This window comes from Ahaetulla prasina, chromosome 2 (assembly GCF_028640845.1).
Source record: "Ahaetulla prasina isolate Xishuangbanna chromosome 2, ASM2864084v1, whole genome shotgun sequence".
In the NCBI taxonomy this organism is placed as follows: domain Eukaryota; kingdom Metazoa; phylum Chordata; class Lepidosauria; order Squamata; family Colubridae; genus Ahaetulla; species Ahaetulla prasina.
In genome coordinates this window covers 299,378,216-299,400,761 of record NC_080540.1, presented here as the reverse complement: position 1 = coordinate 299,400,761, position 22,546 = coordinate 299,378,216, and positions in this window count along the sequence as shown.

Below are 22,546 nucleotides of genomic sequence, written 5' to 3'. Positions count from 1 at the left end.
GAGTGGGAGTGGGACACGACAAGAAGGCAGGACAAAAAACAATGGGTAGAAACCAATCAAGGAGAGAAGCAGTGGTGGGATTCAGCCAGTTCAGGTTCGGATGAACCAGCTGGCCCCTCCCCTCCCCGCCCCTTCCAGGAGTCCCTACGCACCGCGTTTTGGCTCCCAGGTAAATGCAGGGAGCCCTACTAGGCCCAAAACAGGGTGTGGGTGGATGATACCCCCCCACAGCCCGTTTTTGCTCCCAGGGGGGTGCAAGAGGCCACCTGTCACACCTCCTGGCCATACCCACCATGGCCACGCCCACCCAGCTGGTCATTAGAGCAGGCAACCGGTTGTTAAATTATTTGAATCCCACTAACTGGAGAGAAGCAACCTAGAAGCAAGGAGAAATTTCCTAACCATTAGCCAATGGAACAGAAGTTGCCTTCAGAAGTTGTGGATGCTCCATCGCCAGAGTTTTTTAACAAGAGGCTGGATAGCCCCTTGTCTGGAATGGTATAGGATCTCCTGCTGGAGCAAGGGATTGGACTAGAAAAGAAGCAACCTACAACTAAGGAGGAATGTCTGAACTATGAGAGCAAACAACCAGGTTGTGTTCAGACGTTGTGGGTGCTCCATCAATGTAGGCTTTCAAAAAGAGACTGGACAATCGTTTTTCTAAAATGGTATAGACCAGGTGTCTGCAAACTTGGCTCTTTTAAGACTTTTGGACTTCAACTCTGGGAGTTGAAGTCCACAAGTCTTAAAAGAGCCAAGTTTGCAGACCCCTGGTATAGACTCTTCTGCTTGAGCAAAAGGTTGGACTGGAAGATCTCCAAGGTCCCTCCCGTTGTCGTTACTCTGTTATCCTTCTTGATGTGAACAGGCCAACGGTGAGTGTTATTGGAGGCTGAAATAAACATTTGAATGTTTGCACAGTGAGTTCTAAGACTTTTCAGCCGACAAGGAAGCAGCCGAAGAGAGAAATGAACATAAGGAATGACAGCGGTCCATCATGATTTGGCCCATCCATCATCAATGATGAAAAGAGCCATGAGAAAGAGTAATGACTTGAATTCAGTGGCTTTTCTTGATATGATGCTCATGTGGGAATGATGCTTCAATCCTGTATGATCACGAGACAAACAGGGTGTTCAGCTTTGCACACTCCCAAGAAAAAAAAGTTACTCGTAGCTAAGCTGTTGTGGTCCGTCAGCAGCCTACGGAGCTGGCAACGGAGTCAGACAGCGATGAGGCTGAGGTGAAGCCAGGGCCATCGGGGAGTGAGGTTTTAAGGAACGACTATGGATTATGATTTGTGCTAGATTTTAATTTTGTTGTTAGTTTTATACCCTGTACTCGGTTCTCGGAAGTCCTGGGGGTGGGGAGGAAGGGAAGGGAGGGGGAGGGGGTAGAAAATGGATTGATAGTTAATGTACAAAGATGATTGAAGATGTATAATTAATGTAAGATCGGACCTGCCTGGTTACTACTTTAGAATGAAGGGAAAGAAGGAGTAGAAGAGAGAAGGAGGAAAGAGAAGAGGAGGAGGAGGAAAGGAAGGAAGGAAGAGGGGAAGAGGGAGAAGAAAGGAATAGGGAGGAAAGAGGAGAGGATGTAGATAAGAGAGGGGGAGGATGGTTATGGAAAGTAGAAGAAGGTAAAGAAGGAGAGTAAAAGGAAAAGGAAGGGGGTGGTGACCAGGCAGATCCGATTAATTGTATATGAGGGTACATTAAATATGTTATTGGATATGTTATTGGATAAGAATGTCAAAATAAAACTTTTTAAAACAAAAAAAAAAAAAAAAAGAAGATGAACGGCCTGTCATGCCTCCAGCCCCTGGCCCTGGCCCCATGCCCGGAGAGGATTCCAGGAATGAGAGGACAAGCCCGATAAACCTCACTCGTACAGTGTGTGTTCCTTTGGCTCAGCCTTCAGAGCAGGAAGCCAGCCAAGTGCTGGAATCACTCGGCCCTACTCCCTCTCACCCCTCCCTTTCCCAGAAGCTGCCAACAGATCCAGCAGAAGAGAATTCATAGTGGGAGGATCCTCGCTTCCGGAGATCTGAGAGGCGACGCCAGCAGAAGGAAGGGTGGGGCAGGCCTGGATAAATGCTGAGTCATGGAGCCACACCCCACAGCCTATATAAAGGACCTGCTTTTGGCATTCCAACCTTGAGTCAAGCAAAGTCTTATCTAGTTTGCTGATATCGGACTCTATCGCTGAAGTCACAACTTGGACTCCTGCCTGCCCTGATAAACCTCGAAGGAACTTGGCAAGCTGCAGAGGCTTTGTTGTCAAGTTTGTTACGGACTTCCTTGACTTGTTCGTCGGAGTGGGGGTGGGACACGACAAGAAGGCAGGACAAAAAACAATGGGTAGAAACCAATCAAGGAGAGAAGCAGTGGTGGGATTCAGCCAGTTCAGGTTCGGATGAACCAGCTGGCCCCTCCCCTCCCCGCCCCTTCCAGGAGTCCCTAAGCACCGCGTTTTGGCTCCCAGGTAAATGCAGGGCGGCCTACTAGGCCCAAAACAGGGTGTGGGTGGATGGTACCCCCCCACAGCCCGTTTTTGCTCCCAGGGGGTGCAAGAGGCCACCTGTCACACCTCCTGGCCATACCCACCATGGCCACGCCCACCCAGCTGGTCATTAGAGCTGGGAACCAGTTGTTAAATTATTTGAATCCCACTAACTGGAGAGAAGTAACCTAGAAGCAAGGAGAAATTTCCTAACCATTAGCCAATGGAAAAGAAGTTGCCTTCAGAAGTTGTGGATGCTCCATCGCCAGAGTTTTTTAACAAGAGGCTGGATAGCCCCTTGTCTGGAATGGTATAGGATCTCCTGCTGGAGCAAGGGATTGGACTAGAAAAGAAGCAACCTACAACTAAGGAGGAATGTCTGAACTATGAGAGCAAACAATCAGGTTGTGTTGAGACGTTGTGGGTGCTCCATCAATGGAGGCTTTCAAAAAGAGACTGGACAATCGTTTTTCTAAAATGGTATAGACCAGGTGTCTGCAAACTTGGCTTTTTTAAGACTTTTGGACTTCAACTCTGGGAGTTGAAGTCCACAAGTCTTAAAAGAGCCAAGTTTGCAGACCCCTGGTATAGACTCTCCTGCTTGAGCAAAGGGTTGGACTGGAAGATCTCCAAGGTCCCTCCCGTTGCCGTTACTCTGTTATCCTTCTTGATGTGAACAGGCCAACGGTGAGTATTATTGGAGCCTGAAATAAACATTTGAATGTTTGCACAGTGAGTTCTAAGACTTTTCAGCCGACAAGGAAGCAGCCGAAGAGAGAAATGAATATAAGGAATGACAGCGGTCCATCATGATTTGGCCCATCCATCATCAATGATGAAAAGAGCCATGAGAAAGAGTAATGACTTGAAATCAGTGGCTTTTTTTGATATGATGCTCATGTAGGAATGATGCTTCGATCCTGTATGATCATGAGACAAACAGGGTGTTCAGCTTTGCACACTCCCAAGAAAAAAAAGTTACTCGTAGCTAAGCTGTTGCTAAGCAGCCTACAGAGCTGGCATCGGAGTCAGACAGCGATGAGGCTGAGGTGAGGCCAGGGCCATCGGGGAGTGAGGTGCGGACTCCAGAACCTCCAGAGACTGATAGTAGTGAAGCAGAGGAACAGGAGGAGCCTGTTCCTAATGCACGCAGGAGAAGAGCTGCCAGAAGGCAAGAGCAGCTCAAGCAAAAAGGACAACTCGGGAGTAAGGCCAAGAGATGATTGGCCCCTACCATAAGACTTAAAACAGACCAGCAACGGCGTTTCAACTTTGCCAGAAAACAATGTTGTAGCTGCGTCTTCTGCTCCATCTTCTGCTTTTTGTACATCTTTGTTTTTGTGGCTTCTGGACGTTTGCCAGGAAGGGTCTTTGGCAGTTTGCCTAATTGGACCAAGGTTTGTAGATAACTGAGGAATTTGTGTTGGGAGGCATTTGTTTTACTTTGAGTCGAACAACGCTGGGAATGAAGTAATTCCAGCTGTTCGAATAAAGTTTGTTTTTCCACGGACTGAGTTTATTACTACCTTCTTGGGCCTGGGTCACAACATAAGCAGTGGACCTACGCCTGGTTGCACAGTCAGATTGGATTTGGCATTTTTGTATACCTATTGAATCCTTCCTAAGGATCTGGGAGAGGGACATGTTGTTGTTTTGTTGGTGTTAAAAGTATCATCACCAGTGGTGGGTTTCACTTTTTGTTACCGCTGGTTTGCTCCACGCATGTAAACTCGCTGTCGTGTCCCACTCCTCCGCTGATGGCCGGGTCAGGGAAATCTGAATCAGGTGTGCCTCTGCAGCTCTGCCAAAGTCCTAGCAAAGTTCTCAAGGCAGGCAGGAGACCAGAAAGTGCTTTCAGCAAGATAAGGTAGACTTTGCCTGACTCAGAGAATGCCAGAAAGCAGATCCTTTGTATAGGCCATGGGGTGTGGCTCCATGACTCAGCACTTATCCCGGCCTGCCCCTCCCTTCCTTCTGTTGACACCGCCTATCAATTCTCCTGAAGCGAGGGTCACTCCAGTCTGCAGCTGTTGGTAATTGACCTTCCTCATGCTCACATGCTGTGGGGGAGGGGGAGGGGTCTAGTTGCTCCGTTTGCCTGGGCATGGAGCCAGGGCTGGGGGCTGGAGGCGCTTCTTCTTCCTCAGCCTGTCTGGGCATGGAGCCAGGACTGGGGCCGGGAGGCATGCTAGGACATTCCTCAGCGTTCGGAAGCAGATAAGAAGGCCCCGGCTGCGGGGAAAGCGGACGAGGCATAACACTCGCTTCTCTTGGGCATGCATCCTCCGTGCATGCACCCGACCTCAAAAACATGCCTAAATAGAGCCCACCGGCAATTTCTGCTACCAGTTCACTCGAACCGGTCTTAACCGGCTGAATACCACCTCTGATCATCACAGGAGATAAGCTATTCCGAGTAAAACTACCTTTTGCAATTGACAGCCTGAATTTGTCAATGCCAATGATGGTGTTCAAGAGGTGCTCCAGATGTTTCGGGATTGCACCCAGGGCATTTATCACTCTTGGTATTATCTTTTCTTTCTTTTGTCACAGTCATTCTACTTCTCTTGGCAGGTCTTTGAATTTTGTTGCCTTCGCCAGTTCTTTCTCTTCTCTTCCACTGTTTCCAGCTCCTAACACATCCAGCTATCTAGAATTTTTTGATCTTTCTTATCAAAAATTGTTAAGTCTGGGGTGTTGGGCAACTGCTTCTCTGTTTGAATCTTGAAATCCCAGAGCACTTTAGCTTCTTCATTTTTCTGTTGACAGAATAAGAGAGTTGGAAGGGATCTTGTAGGTCATCTAGTCCAACCCAAACCAAGCAGGAGACCCTACACCATTTCTGACAAATGGCAGTCCAGTCACTTCTTGAAATCTTCGAGCGATGAAGCTCCCACAACTTCTGAAGGCAACTTCTGTTCCATTGGTTGATTGTTCTCACCGTTAGAAAATTTCTCCTTGTTAGGTTGAATCTCTCCTTGGTCAATTTCCATCCATTATTCTTTGTCTGGCCTTCAAGTGACTTGGAAAATAACCCCCTCTTCCCTGTGGCAGCCCCTCAAATATTGGAAGACTGCTATCATGTCTCCCCTACTCCTTCTCTTCACTAGACTAGCCAGGCCCAGTTCCTGCAACCATTCCTCGTATGTTTTATCCTCCAGGCCCCTCATCATCTTGGCGGCTCTTCTCTGCACTCTTTCTAGAGTCTCAACAACTTTTTTATAGTGTTACTTTGTCTACGTTGTGGTACCACTAGTTCCTGCTTGCAAGTAAGTGGTATTTCTTGCAGATTTTTCAGTGCATCATTGTCACATTGTCATTTGTAGCCAGCCTGCTGCAGCTAACTAGGTGGTCCACTCTTTCAGCTTCTTTGCACAGATGCCGTTTGCTGTCTGCTGATGTCTTTTCCGTTCTGGGTTTGTAAACTTTTGTTCTTAAGGCTGGGTCTTGGAAAGCCAGGATGAGCTCCTCTATCTCTTTCTTCAACTTTCCTGCTCTTAGCCATTGCCAGGTCTTGTTATTATCTGCTTTCCCTGCTATTTTTTTTTAATGTACTGGCCATGTACTACTGTGCCTTTCCTGGTCTATTTTTGTTGTGCCTCGTCCTCCTCAGCCGGGCCCCTCCTGTCTCCTCCCGGGCCTGTTATCAAACTCGAGTCTGATAATGAAGATGAACGGCCTGTCATGCCTCCAGCCCCTGGCCCTGGCCATGCCCGGAGGGGAGTCATGGAGTGAAAACAGAAACCCAATACAGCTCACTCATACTGTGTGTGTTCCTTCGACGCAGCCGTCAGAGCAGGAAGTCAGCCAAGTGGTGCAATTACCTGGACCTGCTCCCTCTGACCCCTCCCTTTCCCAGATGCCGACAGTAGAGACAGCTGAAGACAATTCAGAGTGGGAGGATCCTCGCTTCCGGAGATCTGAGAAGCGATGCCAGCAGAAGGAAGGGTGGGGCAGGCCTGGATAAATGCTGAGTCATGGAGCCATACCCCACAGCCTATATAAAAGACCTGCTTTTGGCATTTCAACCTTGAGTCAAGCAAAGTCTCATCTAGTTTGCTGAAGTCACAACTTGGACTCCTGTCTGCCTTCAGAAACCTCGAAAGAATTTGGCAAAGCTGCAGAGACTTCGTTGCCACATTTGATACGGACTTCCTTGACCCGGTCGTTGGAGGGGGAGTGGGACACGACACTTTTCTATTCCTCATTTGGTCTTTCTTGTAGGCCAGCTTGGTCTTCAGCAACCCTTCCTGGTATGGGAGCCTCAATGCAACGTCTTCACGGTCCTTCAGATATTCTCCCAATGGTCTTTTAGAAGACAATTGTGAAAATATGCCTGCTATTATCTACTGGTGTGTATTAGCTGCAAAAATGCACTTTGATGGATTTTTAGAATTTAAACCATAGGAGGGCTTCTCAACCCATCTCTCTAAACCTCATTTGAGGAAGAGATATGTAGCTTAAAAACTATGGAGGGAAATTAGGAGCAGAGATGATATTCAGTCAGTTCGGACCGGTTCGGGCAAACCGGTAGTGGCGACTGTGGGTTGGCGTTTCCACCCACCCCAGCCTAACGCCATCCTATTTAGCCACATTTTTTGAGGCCAGGCGCATGCGCGGAAGTTGCGCGCGTGAGCAAAGCACATGCATGGAAGGCTGGGCGCATGCGCAAAAGGTGCAAGTGCATGCGAAGTGAGCATGCGTGCCCAGCGAACCGGTGGCAAGAATGTGTGAAACTCACCGCTGGTTAGGAGAGATTCCTTGGCAAGGGTGTGATCCGCCTTTAGGATTCCTGCAGTTAGTTGAACAGCCGATTAGCAGAACACAGAGTTGATAGGTACCTCAGAGGTCTCCTAGTCCAACTCTATACCATTTCATGCAAACAGCTCTCCAGTCTTTTCTTGAAACTTCTGGAGGCAACTTCCATTCTACTGATGAACAGATTAAAGGGTATTAAAGGATAGCATAGTAACAGACTCGGAAGGGACCTTGGAGGTCTTCTAGTCCAACCGCCTGCTCAAGAAATGGTGGTAGACTTTAGGAGAAACCCTTCCATACTTCCAGCTCCCACAATACTAGACAACACAGTATCAACAGTAGAAACCTTCAAATTTCTGGGTTCTATCATATCGCAAGATCTCAAATGGACAGCTAACATCAAAAACATCATTAAAAAAGGACAGCAAAGAATGTTCTTGCTGCACCAACTCAGGAAGCTCAAACTGCCCAAGGAGCTGCTGATCCAGTTCTACAGAGGAATTATTGAGTCTGTCATTTGCACCTCTATAACTGTCTGGTTCGGTTCTGCAACCCAACAAAAAAAACACAGACTTCAGAGGATCATTAGAACTGCAGAAAAAATAATTGCTACCAACCTGCCTTCCATTGAGGACCTGTATCCTGCACGAATCAAGAAGAGGGCCGTGAAAATAATTGCAGATCCCTCGCATCCTGGACATAAACTGTTTCAACTCCTACCCTCAAAACGACGCTATAGAGCACTGCACACCAGAACAACTAGACACAAGAACAGTTTTTCCCCGAAGGCCATCACTCTGCTAAACAAATAATTCCATCAACACTGTCAGACTATTTACTGAATCTGCACTACTATTAATCTTCTCATAGTTCCCATCACCAATCTCTTTCCATTTATGACTGTATGACTATAACTTGTTGCTGGCAATCCTTATGATTTATAGAATAGAATAGAATAGAATTTTATTGGCATGTGATTGGACACACAAGGAATTGTCTTGGTGCATATAGCTCAGTGTACATAAAGAAAATATATTTCATCATCAACATTTACACAATTGATGATCAATATATCAATATAAATCATAAGGATTGCCACCAATTATATTGATATATTGACCATCAATTGTGTTGTAAATGTTGTACCTTGATGAACATATCTTTTCTTTTATGTACACTGAGAGCATCTGCACCAAGACAAATTCCTTGTTTGTCCAATCACACTTGGCCAATAAAAATTGTATTCTATTCTATTCTATTTTCTAACATTCCAGACAAATGGATGGCCAATATCTTTCTGAAAGGCTCCAGTGTTGGAGCACTCACAACTTTTGGAGGCAAGTTATCCAAATGATCGATTGTTCTCACTGTTAGAAAATTTCTCCTTGTTAGGTTGAATCTCTCCTTGGTCAATTTCCATCCATTATTCTTTGTCTGGCCTTCAAGTGACTTGGAAAATGACCCCTCTTCCTGTGGCAGCCCTCAAATATCGGAACACTGCTATCATGTCATACCTAGTCCTTCTTTTCACCAGACTAAAGGTAAAGGTAAAGGTTCCCCTCGCACATATGTGCTAGTTGTTGCCGACTCTAGGGGGCGGTGCTCATCTCCGTTTCAAAGCCGAAGAGCCAGCGCTGTCTGAAGACGTCTTCGTGGTCATGTGGCCGGCATGACTCAACGCCAAAGGCACACGGAACGCTGTTACCTTTCCACCAGAGGTGGTCCCTATTTTTTCTACTTGCATTTTTATGTGCTTTCGAAACTGCTAGGTTGGCAGAAGCTGGGACTAGTAACGGGAATTCACCCCGTTACACGGCAGTACTAGGTATTCGAACCACCAAGCTGCCGACCTTTCGATCGACAAGTTCAGCTGTCTTAGCCCCTGAGCCACCACGTCCAAACATACCCAATTCCTGTAACCATTCTTCATATATTTTAGCCTCCAGCCCCCTAAATATCTTGGTTGATCTTCTCTGTATTCTTTCCAGCAATGGTCACCTCCAGTCCTGGAGATCTTAGTCTACAAATGTTGGGATTTATTTTTTTTTGCATTTGGGGAGTTAAAAATTATTTATGAAGATGAATGAATGGTTGGGAGTTTTCACCAGCATTTAATTATATGTCTGCGTTACCAATAACACAGAATATTCGTAGCTCAGGGTTGATCTGGGACTGCAGGGCAGAACACTAAACAGGTGGGGGTTTTTTGCCGGTAGCTTCAGCTGAAAAATCCTCTTTTTCCTTCTACACAATGTGGTGCTGTAAAAGATTTCTCCCCGGTAGCCTTGTAGATAGAATTCTTTATTGTCCGAGTGTGATTGGACACGCAAGGATTGGATGTTCTGGGCATGAGCTGCACGTAAGCCACAACCCCTCTTCGAAATGTTCCTGCTCCAATTTCTCCAACACAAGAAAACTTTTTCCAATTTCGATTTCGAGGCAAGCATATTGGGACTTTCGGAGGTCTGTGACTTTACTCTTCCTGTTGATTTTAACGAAAGAACATAGCATACTTGAGTTGGAAGGTAGTTTGGAGGTCTTCTAGTCCTACCCTCTGCTTCAGCAACCCTTCCTGGTATGGGAGCCTCAATGCAACGTCTTCACGGTCCTTCAGATATTCTCCCAATGGTCTTTTAGAAGACAATTGTGAAAATATGCCTGCCATTGTCTACTGGTGTGTATTAGCTGCAAAAATGCACTTTGATGGATTTTTAGAATTTAAACCATAGGAGGGCTTCTCAACCCATCTCTCCAAACCTCATTTGAGGAAGAGATATGTAGCTTAAAAACTATGGAGGGAAATTAGGAGCAGAGATGATATTCAGTCAGTTCGGACCGGTTCGGGCAAACCGGGAGTGGCGACTGTGGGTTGGCGTTTCCACCCACCCCAGCCTAACGCCATCCTATTGAGCCACATTTTTTGAGGCCAGGCGCATGCGCGGAAGTTGCGCGCGTGAGCAAAGCACATGCATGGAAGGCTGGGCGCATGCGCAAAAGGTGCAAGTGCGTGCGAAGTGAGCATGCGTGCCCAGCGAACCGGTGGCAAGAATGTGTGAAACTCACCGCTGGTTAGGAGAGATTCCTTGGCAAGGATGTGATCCGCCTTTAGGATTCCTGCAGTTAGTTGAACAGCTGATTAGCAGAATACAGAGTTGATAGGTAGCTCAGAGATCTCCTAGTCCAACTCTATACCATTTCATGCAAACAGCTCTCCAGTCTTTTCTTGAAACTTCTGGAGGCAACTTCCATTCTACTGATGAACAGATTAAAGGGTATTAAAGGATAGCATAGTAACAGACTCGGAAGGGACCTTGGAGGTCTTCTAGTCCAACCGCCTGCTCAAGAAATGGTGGTAGACTTTAGGAGAAACCCTTCCATACTTCCAGCTCTCACAATACTAGACAACACAGTATCAACAGTAGAAACCTTCAAATTTCTGGGTTCTATCATATCGCAAGATCTAAAATGGACAGCTAACATCAAAAACCTTGAGTCAACCTTGAGCCTGTCGGAATCAAACTGCTGTCAGTTGGCACAGTTAGCTTGCAATACTGCTTTCTAACCACTGCTCATCCACGGCTGCCTGCCTGCTTGCCCACCCGTCCATCTATCCATCCATCCATCTATCTCATCTCTCTCTTTCTCTCTCTCATCTCTCTCATCTATCTATACTATCTATCTTCTATCTATCTATCTATCTCTCTATCTATCTATCTATCTATCTATCTATCATCTATCTATCACAATAGAAATAGCAATAGCAATAGCACGTAGACTTATATACCGCTTCATAGTGCTTTACAACCCTCTCTAAGCGTTTTACAGAGTCAGCCCTTTGCCCCCAACAATCTGGGTCCTCATTTTACCCACCTCAGAAGGATGGAAGGCTGAGTTAACCTTGAGCCTGGTGAGATTCGATCTGCCAAATTGCAGGCAGTCGGCAGTCAGCAGAAGTAGCCTGCAGTACTGCACTCTGACCACTGTGCCACCGTGGCTGTTTGATAGAAGGGACTGATAGAAAGGACTCTTTGCAGCTCGGGGTTGAGCTGTGGGGTCCCTGGTACTCTCTGACCTTGGTGGTGTTCTTGAAGACCCAGTTAGGTAACCTCCTCAGTGCTCCTCACAAGGGTTAGGTTCCGTTTACCTTCGCTACCGGTTTGCAACAGGAGCATTGTGTGCGCGCACTTGCTTTGCTTGTGTACGTGCACCTCTGAGCATGCGCAGATTTTATTTGATGATGGAGTCTCCCACTGCCGTTATTACCGGTTCGCAAGTAGTGGATCGAACTGGTAGCGACCCACCGCTGCTCCTCATCAACACTGAAAGGGCAAGCCACTTGTTCTCTAGAGAGAGAACAAACCAGTGGTGGGTTGCTACCAGTTCAACCCGGATCAAGTGAACCGGTAGCAGTGGCGACGGGAGGTTCCGCCCACTCGCCCGGATGTCTCTGCGCACACGCAGAAGCATCGTGCGTGCACGCGAGCGCATGCATACCCGCGGGCAAACCGGTAGCGGCCAAAATTGAAACTCACTACTGGAACAAACTCTTCTACTACTGATAATATTACCTACTATGGTAATGAAACATCTCTCTTCTAGCACTAAAGATATTGCCTAGTTGGGTCTTGAAATGTCTGCAAGGAAACCGCCAAGCTCAGAGAACACCAAGGGCCCCACCCTCCTCCTCCTCCCCCTCCTCCTCCTCCTCCTCCTCCTCCTCCTCTCCACACAGCCCACTTCCCTCTAGCCCTGTTGATGTTCTCTAGTTTGGTCATAAATTTGTCTGCAAGGAAGCCACCAAGCTCAGAGAGCACCAAAGACCCCTCTTCCTCCTCCTCCTCCTCCTCCTCCTCCTCCTCCTCCTCCTCCTCCTCCTCACCACACAGCCCACTTCCCTCTAGCCTGATGATGTTCCCTAGTTGGGTCATGAAATATCTGCAAGGAAACCACCAAGCTCAGAGAGCACCAAGGACCCCCCCCACATATGACTGTCTATGAACTGGAGTCTGTGGAAAGAGAACCTTAGAAGAGAATAGCAAAGTCACAGCAAAAGAGAGAAATCCCTTGTGAGTTGTTTTTATAGTATCAACTTTTGGCACATTAGTTTAGGCAGACACTGTGAGGAAGCATTATATCCCTTTCTTTCTTTCTTTCTTTCTTTCTTTCTTTCTTTCTTTCTTTCTTTCTTTCTTTCTTTCTTTCTTTTTTTTTGCAAGCCGAATTCAAGTGGTATCCATCCATCATATTTTACCTAGATCAAGATGCTATATTTCCTCCCCAAAGATAAGGAAAGGGTTTTCAAAAAGCCGGGGAGAAAATTTCACCCCTAACAGTACTGCTTTTCTTCTTCCAACCCCACTATCGTAAATTCAAATAAAATGGACTAGATGCAAACCTCTAGCAGATCTGGGACAACATTCAAAGACAGCTTGCCCCACCCCCAAAAAATTCTCTCATCTGCACAGTTCTCAGGCCAAGGTTATGCTGCATCTCCTATTTTATACTGCATAAATGTTTTCTTCACACCCATTTACACTAGGTCTCTTTCAGCATTTTACCCCTTAACAAAGGTCACCACACACACACACACACAAATAAAATACCACAGCCGTATCAAAACTGAACCTTAAATGTGCAGCCTGAATGGAAACTGATCTGAATTCTGGAAGAAAATTTCCCCAAAAGCTAGCATAGCTTTCTGAAAGCTTTCATAAAAACTCCATTTTAGGAGGTGGACAGACACATGCTATTTTGGAAATAGCTGGGATAATCTTCCTAGTATTAGTTAGTTAGTTAGTTAATTAATTGCTAGTACCATTTTATAATGCCTTGGTAAGACCACACTTGGAATACTGCATCCAGTTTTGGTCACCACAATATAAAAAAGATGTGGAGACTCTAGAAAGAGTGCAGAGAAGAGCAACAAAGATGATTAGGGGACTGGAGGCTAAAACATATGAAGAACGGTTGCAGGAACTGGGTATGTCTAGTGAAAAGAAGGACACGGGGAGACATGATAGCAGTCTTCCAATATTTGAGGGGCTGCCACAAAGAAGAGCGGGGTCAACTCATTTTCGAAAACATGTGAAGGCAGGACAAGAAGTGATGGAGGAAAATTCATCAAGAAGAGAAGCAACCTAGAACTAAGGAGAAATTTTGTGACATATAGTACAATTAATCAATGAAATGGCTTGCGTCCAGAATTTGTGGGCACTCCAACACTGGAGGTTTTCAAGAAGAGATTGGACAACCATTTGTCTGGAATGGTATAGGATTTCCTGTCTGAGCATGGGGTTGGACTAGAAGACCTCTAAGGTACCTTCTAACTCTGTTATTCCATTAAACGAAGGACGGTCACAGTGAATTTGGTATGTCTACACTAATGAAAAGAAGGACTAGGGATGACATGTTAGACGTCTTCCAATATCTGAGGGGCTGCCACAAAGAAGACGGGGTCAACTTATTAAGCATCTGAAGGCAGAACAAGAAGCAATGGATGGAAAATAACCAAGGAGAGAAGCAACCTAGAATTAAGGAGAAATTTCCTGACCATGAGAGCAATTAAACCGTGGAACAACTTGCCTCCAGAAATTTTGAATGCTCCAACACTGGAGTTTTTCAAGAAGAGATTGGATAACCATTTGTCTGACATGGTATAGGGTCTTCTGCTTGGCCAGGGGGTTGGACTAGAAGACCTCCAAAATCCTGACTAGGCGGCTCAGTGACTAAGACACTGAGCTTGTCGATCAGAATGGTTGGCAGTTTCTAATCCCTAGTACCGGTCTTCTGCGTCAACTGAGGGTTGGACTAGATGATTTCCAAGGTCCCTTCCAACTCTGTTACTGCTACCCTTCCAACTTTGTTATTCCCTTATTATTTTTATTTGCTTAATCAATTTGTAAATAAGAAGGGGATTGGGGAAGGAAAGTGTTTTGTAAAGTTAGTTGACCTTTTGCTACAGCTCAAGAAAATAAGGGACAATCCTAAATAATTTGGAAACTCCAAAACATTTCTTCTTTTCCCTCTTACCATTGTCAGTTTGGTGGTGGTGGGATTACAGATGTATTTTGGGGGGGCAAAGATGTCAGACTGGGAAGTTTTTTGTGGGTCTGCAGTCCATTTGCTTCATTGTTCCCTCCTGCATCCTGTGTCCTGCAGACTTTCTCACTGCTGGCATTTGCGTGGGTACTGCAATGCGATGGAAAAATTTCGACGTCGGGGGCTCCTTTTTATGGAAATCAGGTGAGGAGACAATAGGTGTAAAATAAATATATCAAAATCCAAAATGGAAGAAGAAGAAGAAAAAAAAAATAGCACCTTTTAACCACCTAATAATAATAATAATAAGAAGAAGAAGAAGAAGACGTGCTAAAAAAAAAAATACCAGCAAAAGCCATTCGGAAGCTCCTTGAGATCGAAGGAGAAAAAAAAAACACACTAGAGAAACCTCATTTATTTATTTATTTATTGTGGGAGGGGGAGAATGACGGGGGGGGAAAAGGTAGGGTGTGATTTTTGGAGGACAGCAGATTTTGCCGCAGGATTAGCATGTAGGGTTAGAGCTTAAAGACTTTGAAAAGTGGGAGGGCTAGTCGATTGCAAACAGACAAACAGACAGAACATATCTGCCTGTTTATGTCGGTGGGAAAAATTATCTTTTTGTGTCCCCCCCACACACTTTTGGGGAGCAAAACAGAAAAAAATAGAATGGGGAGTCCTGTGCATCATTAGAACTAAATAATTTGAAAAATTTAGAGCTGGCCGATTGCAAACAGACAAACAGACAAGAAAGATCACCTTCCTGGTTTATGTCGGTGGGAAGATTTTTTTTCCCCATTTTGGGGAGCAAAGAAAAAAGGGGGAGATTCGGTTGTCAAGAGTCCTGTGCATCATTAGAACTAAATAATTTGAAAAATTTAGAACTGGCCGATTGCAAACAGACAAACAGACAAGAAAGATCACCTTACTGGTTTATGTCGGTGGGAAGAATTTTTTTCCCCTTTTGGGGAGCAAAGAAAAAAGAGGGAGATTCGGTTGCCAAGAGTCCTGTGCATCATTAGAAGGAAACAATCTTAAAAAACTTAGGATTGGTTGATTGCAAACAGACAAACAGACAGAAAAGAGAGCCTTGCTGTTTTATATCGATGGGAAGAATTTTCTTTTGCCCTTTTGGGGAGCAAAAAAAAAGGGGGAGGGAGAGATTTGGTTGCCAAGAGTCCTATGCATCGTTAGAAGGAAAGAATCTTTAAAAAAAAATTAGGATTGGTCGATTGCAAACAGACAAACAGACAGACAGAACAGGTAGCCTTGCTGTTTTAGGTCAGTAGGAAAAAAAAATTCTCTTTCCCTCCCCCCCATCCCTTGGGGAGCCAAAAAAAAAGAGGGGGATTTGGTTGCCAGAGTCCTGTGCATCATTAGAACTAACGAATTGGAAAGACTTAGGGCCGGTCAATTGCAAACAGACAAACAGACAGACAGACAAAACAAACAACAGTTGTTCTTACTGTGGATGTCAGTGGGAAGACTTTTGTTCTATGGACTTGTTTTTCGGTGTCACGGCACCGTTAAGGGTCGGAATTACATTTTCGGGTTTCTCCCCGAGGCAGCAGCTGCCGTCGCTCTGTCTGTTTGTCTGTTTGTGTCTCTTGGTCTGTCTCTTTCCCTTCCCTTCCCAACATCTTTCCTCCAGTTTTTTTTTCTTCCCCACCTTCACCTTTGCAACAAGCTCTTCCAGTCCCCATGAATGAGAGGCGGACTCCCTGATTGGCTCTGGCCAGGTAGCCAATGAGAGTCCTGGAGCCAGGAGCATCTTCCGCCCTCTGTTGCTCAGCAGCCTGATTGGCTGCAGAAGAGCCGGACTTCAGCTCATTGGGGGAGCCGATCGGCCCCTTTTCCTGAAGTCGATTGGTTGCTGAAGATGGTGCTAGGGTTTCTGCAGAACTGAACAGATCAATAGTTCTTGTTTTCTTCCTTGGGAGATTGATCAGGCAGGGAGCAAGACTGCTCGGTGGAGACAGGATGGCAACTTCAGGGCTGCAGGCTGATGAAGTCTCTGTTTTACTCAGGACTAGAAGTTTAGCCTCCTCTTGCAACAAAACGACAGGAAAGGCTCCCTTCAATTGTATTCTCTTCCCTTCCACTTTCTCCTCTTAGCATCAACTGTGCACATCCTTACCAAAGAAAGAGTCCCTGGGTCACTGCTCTGAAAATTTATACCCATTATGTACTTAGGGATCTAGGGGGACGCAGTGGCTCAGGGGCTAGGACGTTGAGCTTGTCAATCGAAAGGTCGGCAGGTCAGCGGTTCGAATCCCTAGTGCTGCTGTGTAACGGGGTGAGCTCCTGTTACTTGTCCCAGCTTCTGCCAACCTAGCAGTTTCGAAAGCACATAAAAATGCAAGTAGAAAAAATAGGGACCACCTTTGGTGGGAAGGTAACAGCGTTCCGTGCGCCTTTGGCGTTGAGTCATGCCGGCCACATGACCACGGAGACGTCTTCGGACAGCGCTGGCTCTTCGACTTTGAAACGGAGATGAGCACCGCCCCCTAGAGTCGGCAACAACTAGCACGTATGTGCGAGGGGAACCTTTACCTTTACCTTTACTTAGGGATGTACATTTCTGCTCCTGCATTCATACAGAATGTAGAATCATCAAATTGGAAGTCCCAAAGGTGCTTTTTCAGGAGGCAACTGGACTTCCTTGGGTTTTTTTTTTTCTTTTGAAGACATTTTGCTTCTCATCCAAGAAGCTTCTTCGGCTCTGACAGAATAGTGGGGAATGGAAGGATTGATACTCCTTGCAGACAGCTGGTCATTTGCATCCTTTTAGAGGGTCGTTGAGACCACTTGGAGGCTAGTCTGTGTCCTCAGGGTCACCTCAGTGGTGCAAATGGTTCCTGTAGTCTGCAATTTTTCCTCTGGAAATCCATTCCTCCTCCTACATCCTTCAAAGGGTGTTCATCCAGGGGTGGGATTCTACCGGTTCAGACTGGTTCGGGCAAACCAGTAGGTCCGACGATCAGCTGGGAGTGAGCCGGTTTGCCCCGACGATCAGCTGCGCCTGCCCATATGCCCCTGCGCTTTGCTTACCTGTATCTTCTCAGCTGATTAGCGTGATGGAGCACCTCAGCTGTTTTAATTCCCTAGCACTAATGCAGAAGGTGATTTTTCGTTCAACTGTGCACGCACACGCAGTGTGTGTTTGGCGCGGGCGCAGGCGAAATGCTCACACGCGCACAAAGCACACGATCACCGAACCGGTTGTTAAACCACTGTGTTCACCCCAAATTGTATAGGTAAAAGTCTTGCCTCCTGAAAAAGCACCTTCAGGACAAACTTGACCTGGATGACTGAGAATCTCCACAGACAGAATATTTATTTATTTATTTATTTATTTATTTATTATTTAAATTTTTATACCGCCCTTCTCCCGAGGGACTCAGGGCGGTTTACAGCCAGATAAAATGACAGTACTATTACAAAATAAATACTATTAAAATACCACTAAAAAACTTATTCAAATTGCAATAATTAAAATTTAGCAAATAATAAAACCCATTAAAACCCATTCAAAACCCATTAAAACCCCTTAAAACCCACAATTTAAAAACTAATCCAGTCCTGCAGATGACCAAATAAGTATTAACCTCGCGACGGAAGGTTCGGAGGTCCGGAAGTTGACGAAGTCCTGGGGGGAGTTCGTTCCAGAGGGCGGGAGCCCCCACAGAGAAGGCCCTTCCCCTGGGTGTCGCCAGACGACACTGTCTCGCTGACGGCACCCTGAGGAGTCCCTCTCTGTGAGAGCGCACGGGACGGTGAGAGGTATCCGGTAGCAGTAGGCGGTCCCGTAAGTAACCCGGCCCTATGCCATGGAGCGCTTTGAAGATGTTCACCAGAACCTTGAAGCGCACCCGGAAGGCCACAGGCAGCCAGTGCAGTCTGCGCAGGATAGAATTGGAAGGGACTTTGGAGGTCATCCAGTCCAACTCCCCGTACGAAGCAGGGGAGTCTGTAGCATTTCAGACAAGTGACTGTCTGTTTTCTTCTTGGCACCTCCAGGAATGGGGAGCCCATAATTTCTGAAGGCAAGGCATTCCATGAGTTGATTGTTCTCAGAGTTAGGAAATTTCTCCTTAATTCCAGGTTGCTTCTCTCCTTGGTTAGTTTTCACCCGTTGCTTCTTGTCCTGCCCTCAGGTGCTTTGGAGAATAGCTTGACTCCCTCTTCTTGTGGCAACCCCTGAGATATTGGAAGACTGCTATCATGTCACCCTTAGTTCTCCTTTTCATCAAACTAGACATACAACTGTTCTTTTATATGTTTTAGCCTCCAGTCCCCACATCATCTTTGTCGCTCTTTTCTGCACTCATTAATAAGGGTGCTCCTAGCTAGAGAAGCTCTTTGCATGAAGAGTTTTGGGTCCTGGATAGAATATTTTACAGTATTTGCAAACCAAGGGAATAACCGTTAAAATAATTCCAAACCAGACAGGAAAAACAAAAACGAAACATCTCCGGAATCAGAACACCCCGATTCTAACTAAATGCGAAGCCCTTGGCGCTCTCTGAGCTTGGCTCTTTTTCTTGCAGATGTTTCATTAACCCAACTAGGTGACATCATCTTTGCTGAAAAGGAGTGGGGTTTGCTCTTTTCCACAGTATCATGACTGTAGCAATTACTATCTGGGATAAAATAGGCAGTACAGCAGCAGAGTGCAGCCAGGAAACATGGCTGAATTTCACAACAAATGGACAGACTTCACCGTTGTTTCGACTGTGAGATGGTCAGCATTCCAAAGAAATCCTGGAATTCCTTGCAGCCTGGCACTCGGACAAATCAGCAATCGACAGGCACATAAAGATAAACAACATTTGAGGGTGAAGGTTCATTTTCTAAGCTTGGGGGGGTTGGTTTCTGAATGTTTAATGACCAGTCTAGGCAACATCTTCAGCAGAGCTTAGGGGATGCCTGTGTCCACATTCTTGTATTTAGAAGGGCTTCAGGTGTGGGTTGGGTTAAAGGAGGGTCTTGTTGTTTAGCTCCCCAAACATGACAAACCCTCTGTAGTTAACTCAACAATTCCTTTAGAATTAGAATTAGAATTAGAATTTTATTGGCCAAGTGTGATTGGACACACAAGGAATTTGTCTTGGTGCATATGCTCTCAGTGTACATAAAAGAAAAGATACGTTCATCAAGGTACAACATTTACAACACAATTTATGATCAATTTATGATCAAAAATTTATCAATTTATTAGGAGTGCCAGCAGCTGGGACAAAAAATTTCTCTCACTGCAGACTAACAGGACTGTCCGGCAGGGAAATGAATAGTTGTCTGCCACATCTATTCATCTCCGCCCCCTGCCTTTTATCCCCAGAGCTAGGTGGGGCTTTGCTAGCAGTGGTGGCATTTCCGTCCCAAAGGCCGGCCCATAGATTTCCACTGGTCTCCTCTCCTCTGCATTCTGTGCAAGGGTGCTTCCGGCTCTGAACCCAGCTGTTCCTTCTCTTCTTCAACAGCCACCTCCAGATTTGGGGGCCGTTGACTCTCCATCTAAGGGCTGATGGACGGCCCAGGCTCTGCCTCTCTCTCTCTCTCTCTCTCTCTCTCTGCCAGCTCCATTCCCTCTTCCCCCTTGAAGCTCTCAGGTTGCTTTGATGCTGACTCTGACTCCCATGCCTCTTCCTCCTCCTCCTCCTCCTCCTCCTCCTCCTCCTCCTCCTCCTCCTCCTCCGTTTTGGCTGCTGGAGGGGCCGGAGACCAACAGGCTACAACACTTGTGATGGGTCATCTGTGAGCCATCAGTGAGTCTTGTGATGGGTCTTGTGATAAGGAGGTTACGTCAGATGAGGATCATTGGTCATCCAGGTCATGGTTGTCCCAAATGTACTTTTTCAAGAGGCAAGTGCTTGTTTTTTTGTTTTTTTTTGGAAGATGTTTTCCTTCTCATCCAAGAAGCTCCTTCAACCTCCTGAAAAAGCACCTTTGGGACAATCATGACCTGGATGACAGAGAATCTCTACAGACTTTTAGCTATACAATTTGGGTTTGAATGGTGTGGTAGTGGGAATGGATTTCCAGAGAAAAATTGCAGACTGCAGGAACCAGGACCACTACTCAAGTGACCCTGAGGGCATAGATAAATGCACCTCTATAACTGTCTGGTCTTGTTCTGCAACCCAACAAGACAGATACAGACTTCAGGGGATAATTAGAACTGCAGAAAAAACAATGGCTACCAACCTGCCTTCCATTGAGGCCCTGTATACTGCACGAGTCAAAAAGAGGGCCGTGAAAATATTTACAGATCCCTCACATCCAGGACATAAAATGTTTCAACTCCTACCTTCAAAATGACGCTATAGAGCACTGCACACCAGAACAACTAGACACCAGAACAGTTTCTTCCCGAAGGCCATCACTCTGCTAAACAAATAATTCCCTCACCACTGTCAAACTATTTACTGAATCTGCACTACTATTAATCTTCTCATTGTTCCCATCACCCATCTCCTTCCACTTATGACTGTATGATTGTAACTTTGTTGCTTTTATGCTTACAATTTATATTGATATTGTTTCCTGATTGCTTATTTGTACCCTATGACTATCATTAAGTGTTGTACCTTAGAATTCTTGATGAAGGTATCTTTTTGTTTTATGTACACTGAGAGCATATGCACCAAAGACAAATTCCTTCTGTGTCCAATCACACTTGGCCAATAAAAATTCTATTCTATTCTATTCTATTCTATTCTATTCTATTCTATTCTATTCTATTCTATTCTATTCTATTCTATTCTATTCTAAACCTCTAAGTGGCCTCAATCACTCTCTAAAAAGGATGCCAATGACCAGCTCTCTGCAAGGAGCATAAATCCTTCCATTCCCCACCATCCAGTCAGAGCTGAAGAAGCTTCATGGGTGAGAAGCAAAACGTTTTCAAAAGAAAAAAAACCAGAAAGTCCAGTTGCCTCCTGAAAAAGCACCTTTGGGGCAACCATGGCTTGGATGACAGAGAATCTCTATGGACTTTTATTCTAGGTTTATCGAGAAGGAAGCTCCCTTGATTTGATGGGATTTTCTCACCGGAAATTATGCACAGAACTGGAATCTTAACGATAGAATTATATGGCTAGCAATATTATTAGACTTTGACTGGGTGCACCATTTTGGGATGATGAAGGAGAGGCTATGATATCACCTTTTCTGACCAATACTGTTTGTTTGTTTTTCAAAAAAAGTGGCATGATTTTTTGCAATACTTTAAAAATAATATGTTACAAATGAGGTCCTTGGTGCTCTCTAAGCTTGGTTGCTTCCTTGCTAGCACCAGTGAAATTCCTTAGGTGGGTAATGAAATATCTGCAAGGAAATCACCCTTCTTCAGTGAGCAACAGGGACTCCACAGTTCAGCCTGTATCTACAAATATTCTCTTCTAACCAAACAGGTTGTATCTACATAGAGAGCAAACCTCACTCTCTTCTAGCACTGATGATGTTCTCTAATTGGGTCATAAAACATCTACAAGAAAACAACCAAACTCAGAAAGCACCAAGAACTCCACATTTCTCCTTCTCCTCCTCCTCCTCCTCCTCCTCCTCCTCTGTCTCCTTCTCCTCCTCCTCCTCCTCCTCCTCTGTCTCCTTCTCCTCTTCTTTCTCTTTCTCTTCCTCCTTCATCTCCATCTCCTCCTCCTCCTCCTCTTCTTCTTCTTCCTCCTCCTCCTCCTCCTCCTCCTCCTCTGTCTCCTTCTCCTCTTCTTTCTCTTTCTCTTCCTCCATCTCCATCTCCTCCTCCTCCTCCTCCTCCTCCTCCTCCTCCTCCTCCTCCTCCTCCTCCTCTGTCTCCTTCTCCTCTTCTTTCTCTTTCTCTTCCTCCTTCTCCATCTCCATCTCCTCCTCCTCCTCCTCCCAAACCCCACTCCCTTCTAGCAGTGATGATGTTACCCAGTTGGGTAATAAAATCTGCAAGAAAACAACTAAGATCAGAGAGCACCAAGGACCCTACAGCCCAGATCTACAAATCATCTCTTTTACTAGCCTGTTATAAATAATGCTACAAGGTCTCTCCTGGTTTGAGGCTCTCAGAGGCTAGCAAGAAGGTCCTCCTACGGTGTCTACTTCATCATGGACATTTTTTTTTCCTTTGGAGGTCTGTCCATATGCTGAACCACATAGAACAGTCATAAATGGCCTCTTTTTGAAAATCCTAGAATAATAGAGTTGGAAGGAACCTTGGAGATCTTCTAGTTCAACCCCCTGTTCATGCAGGAGACCC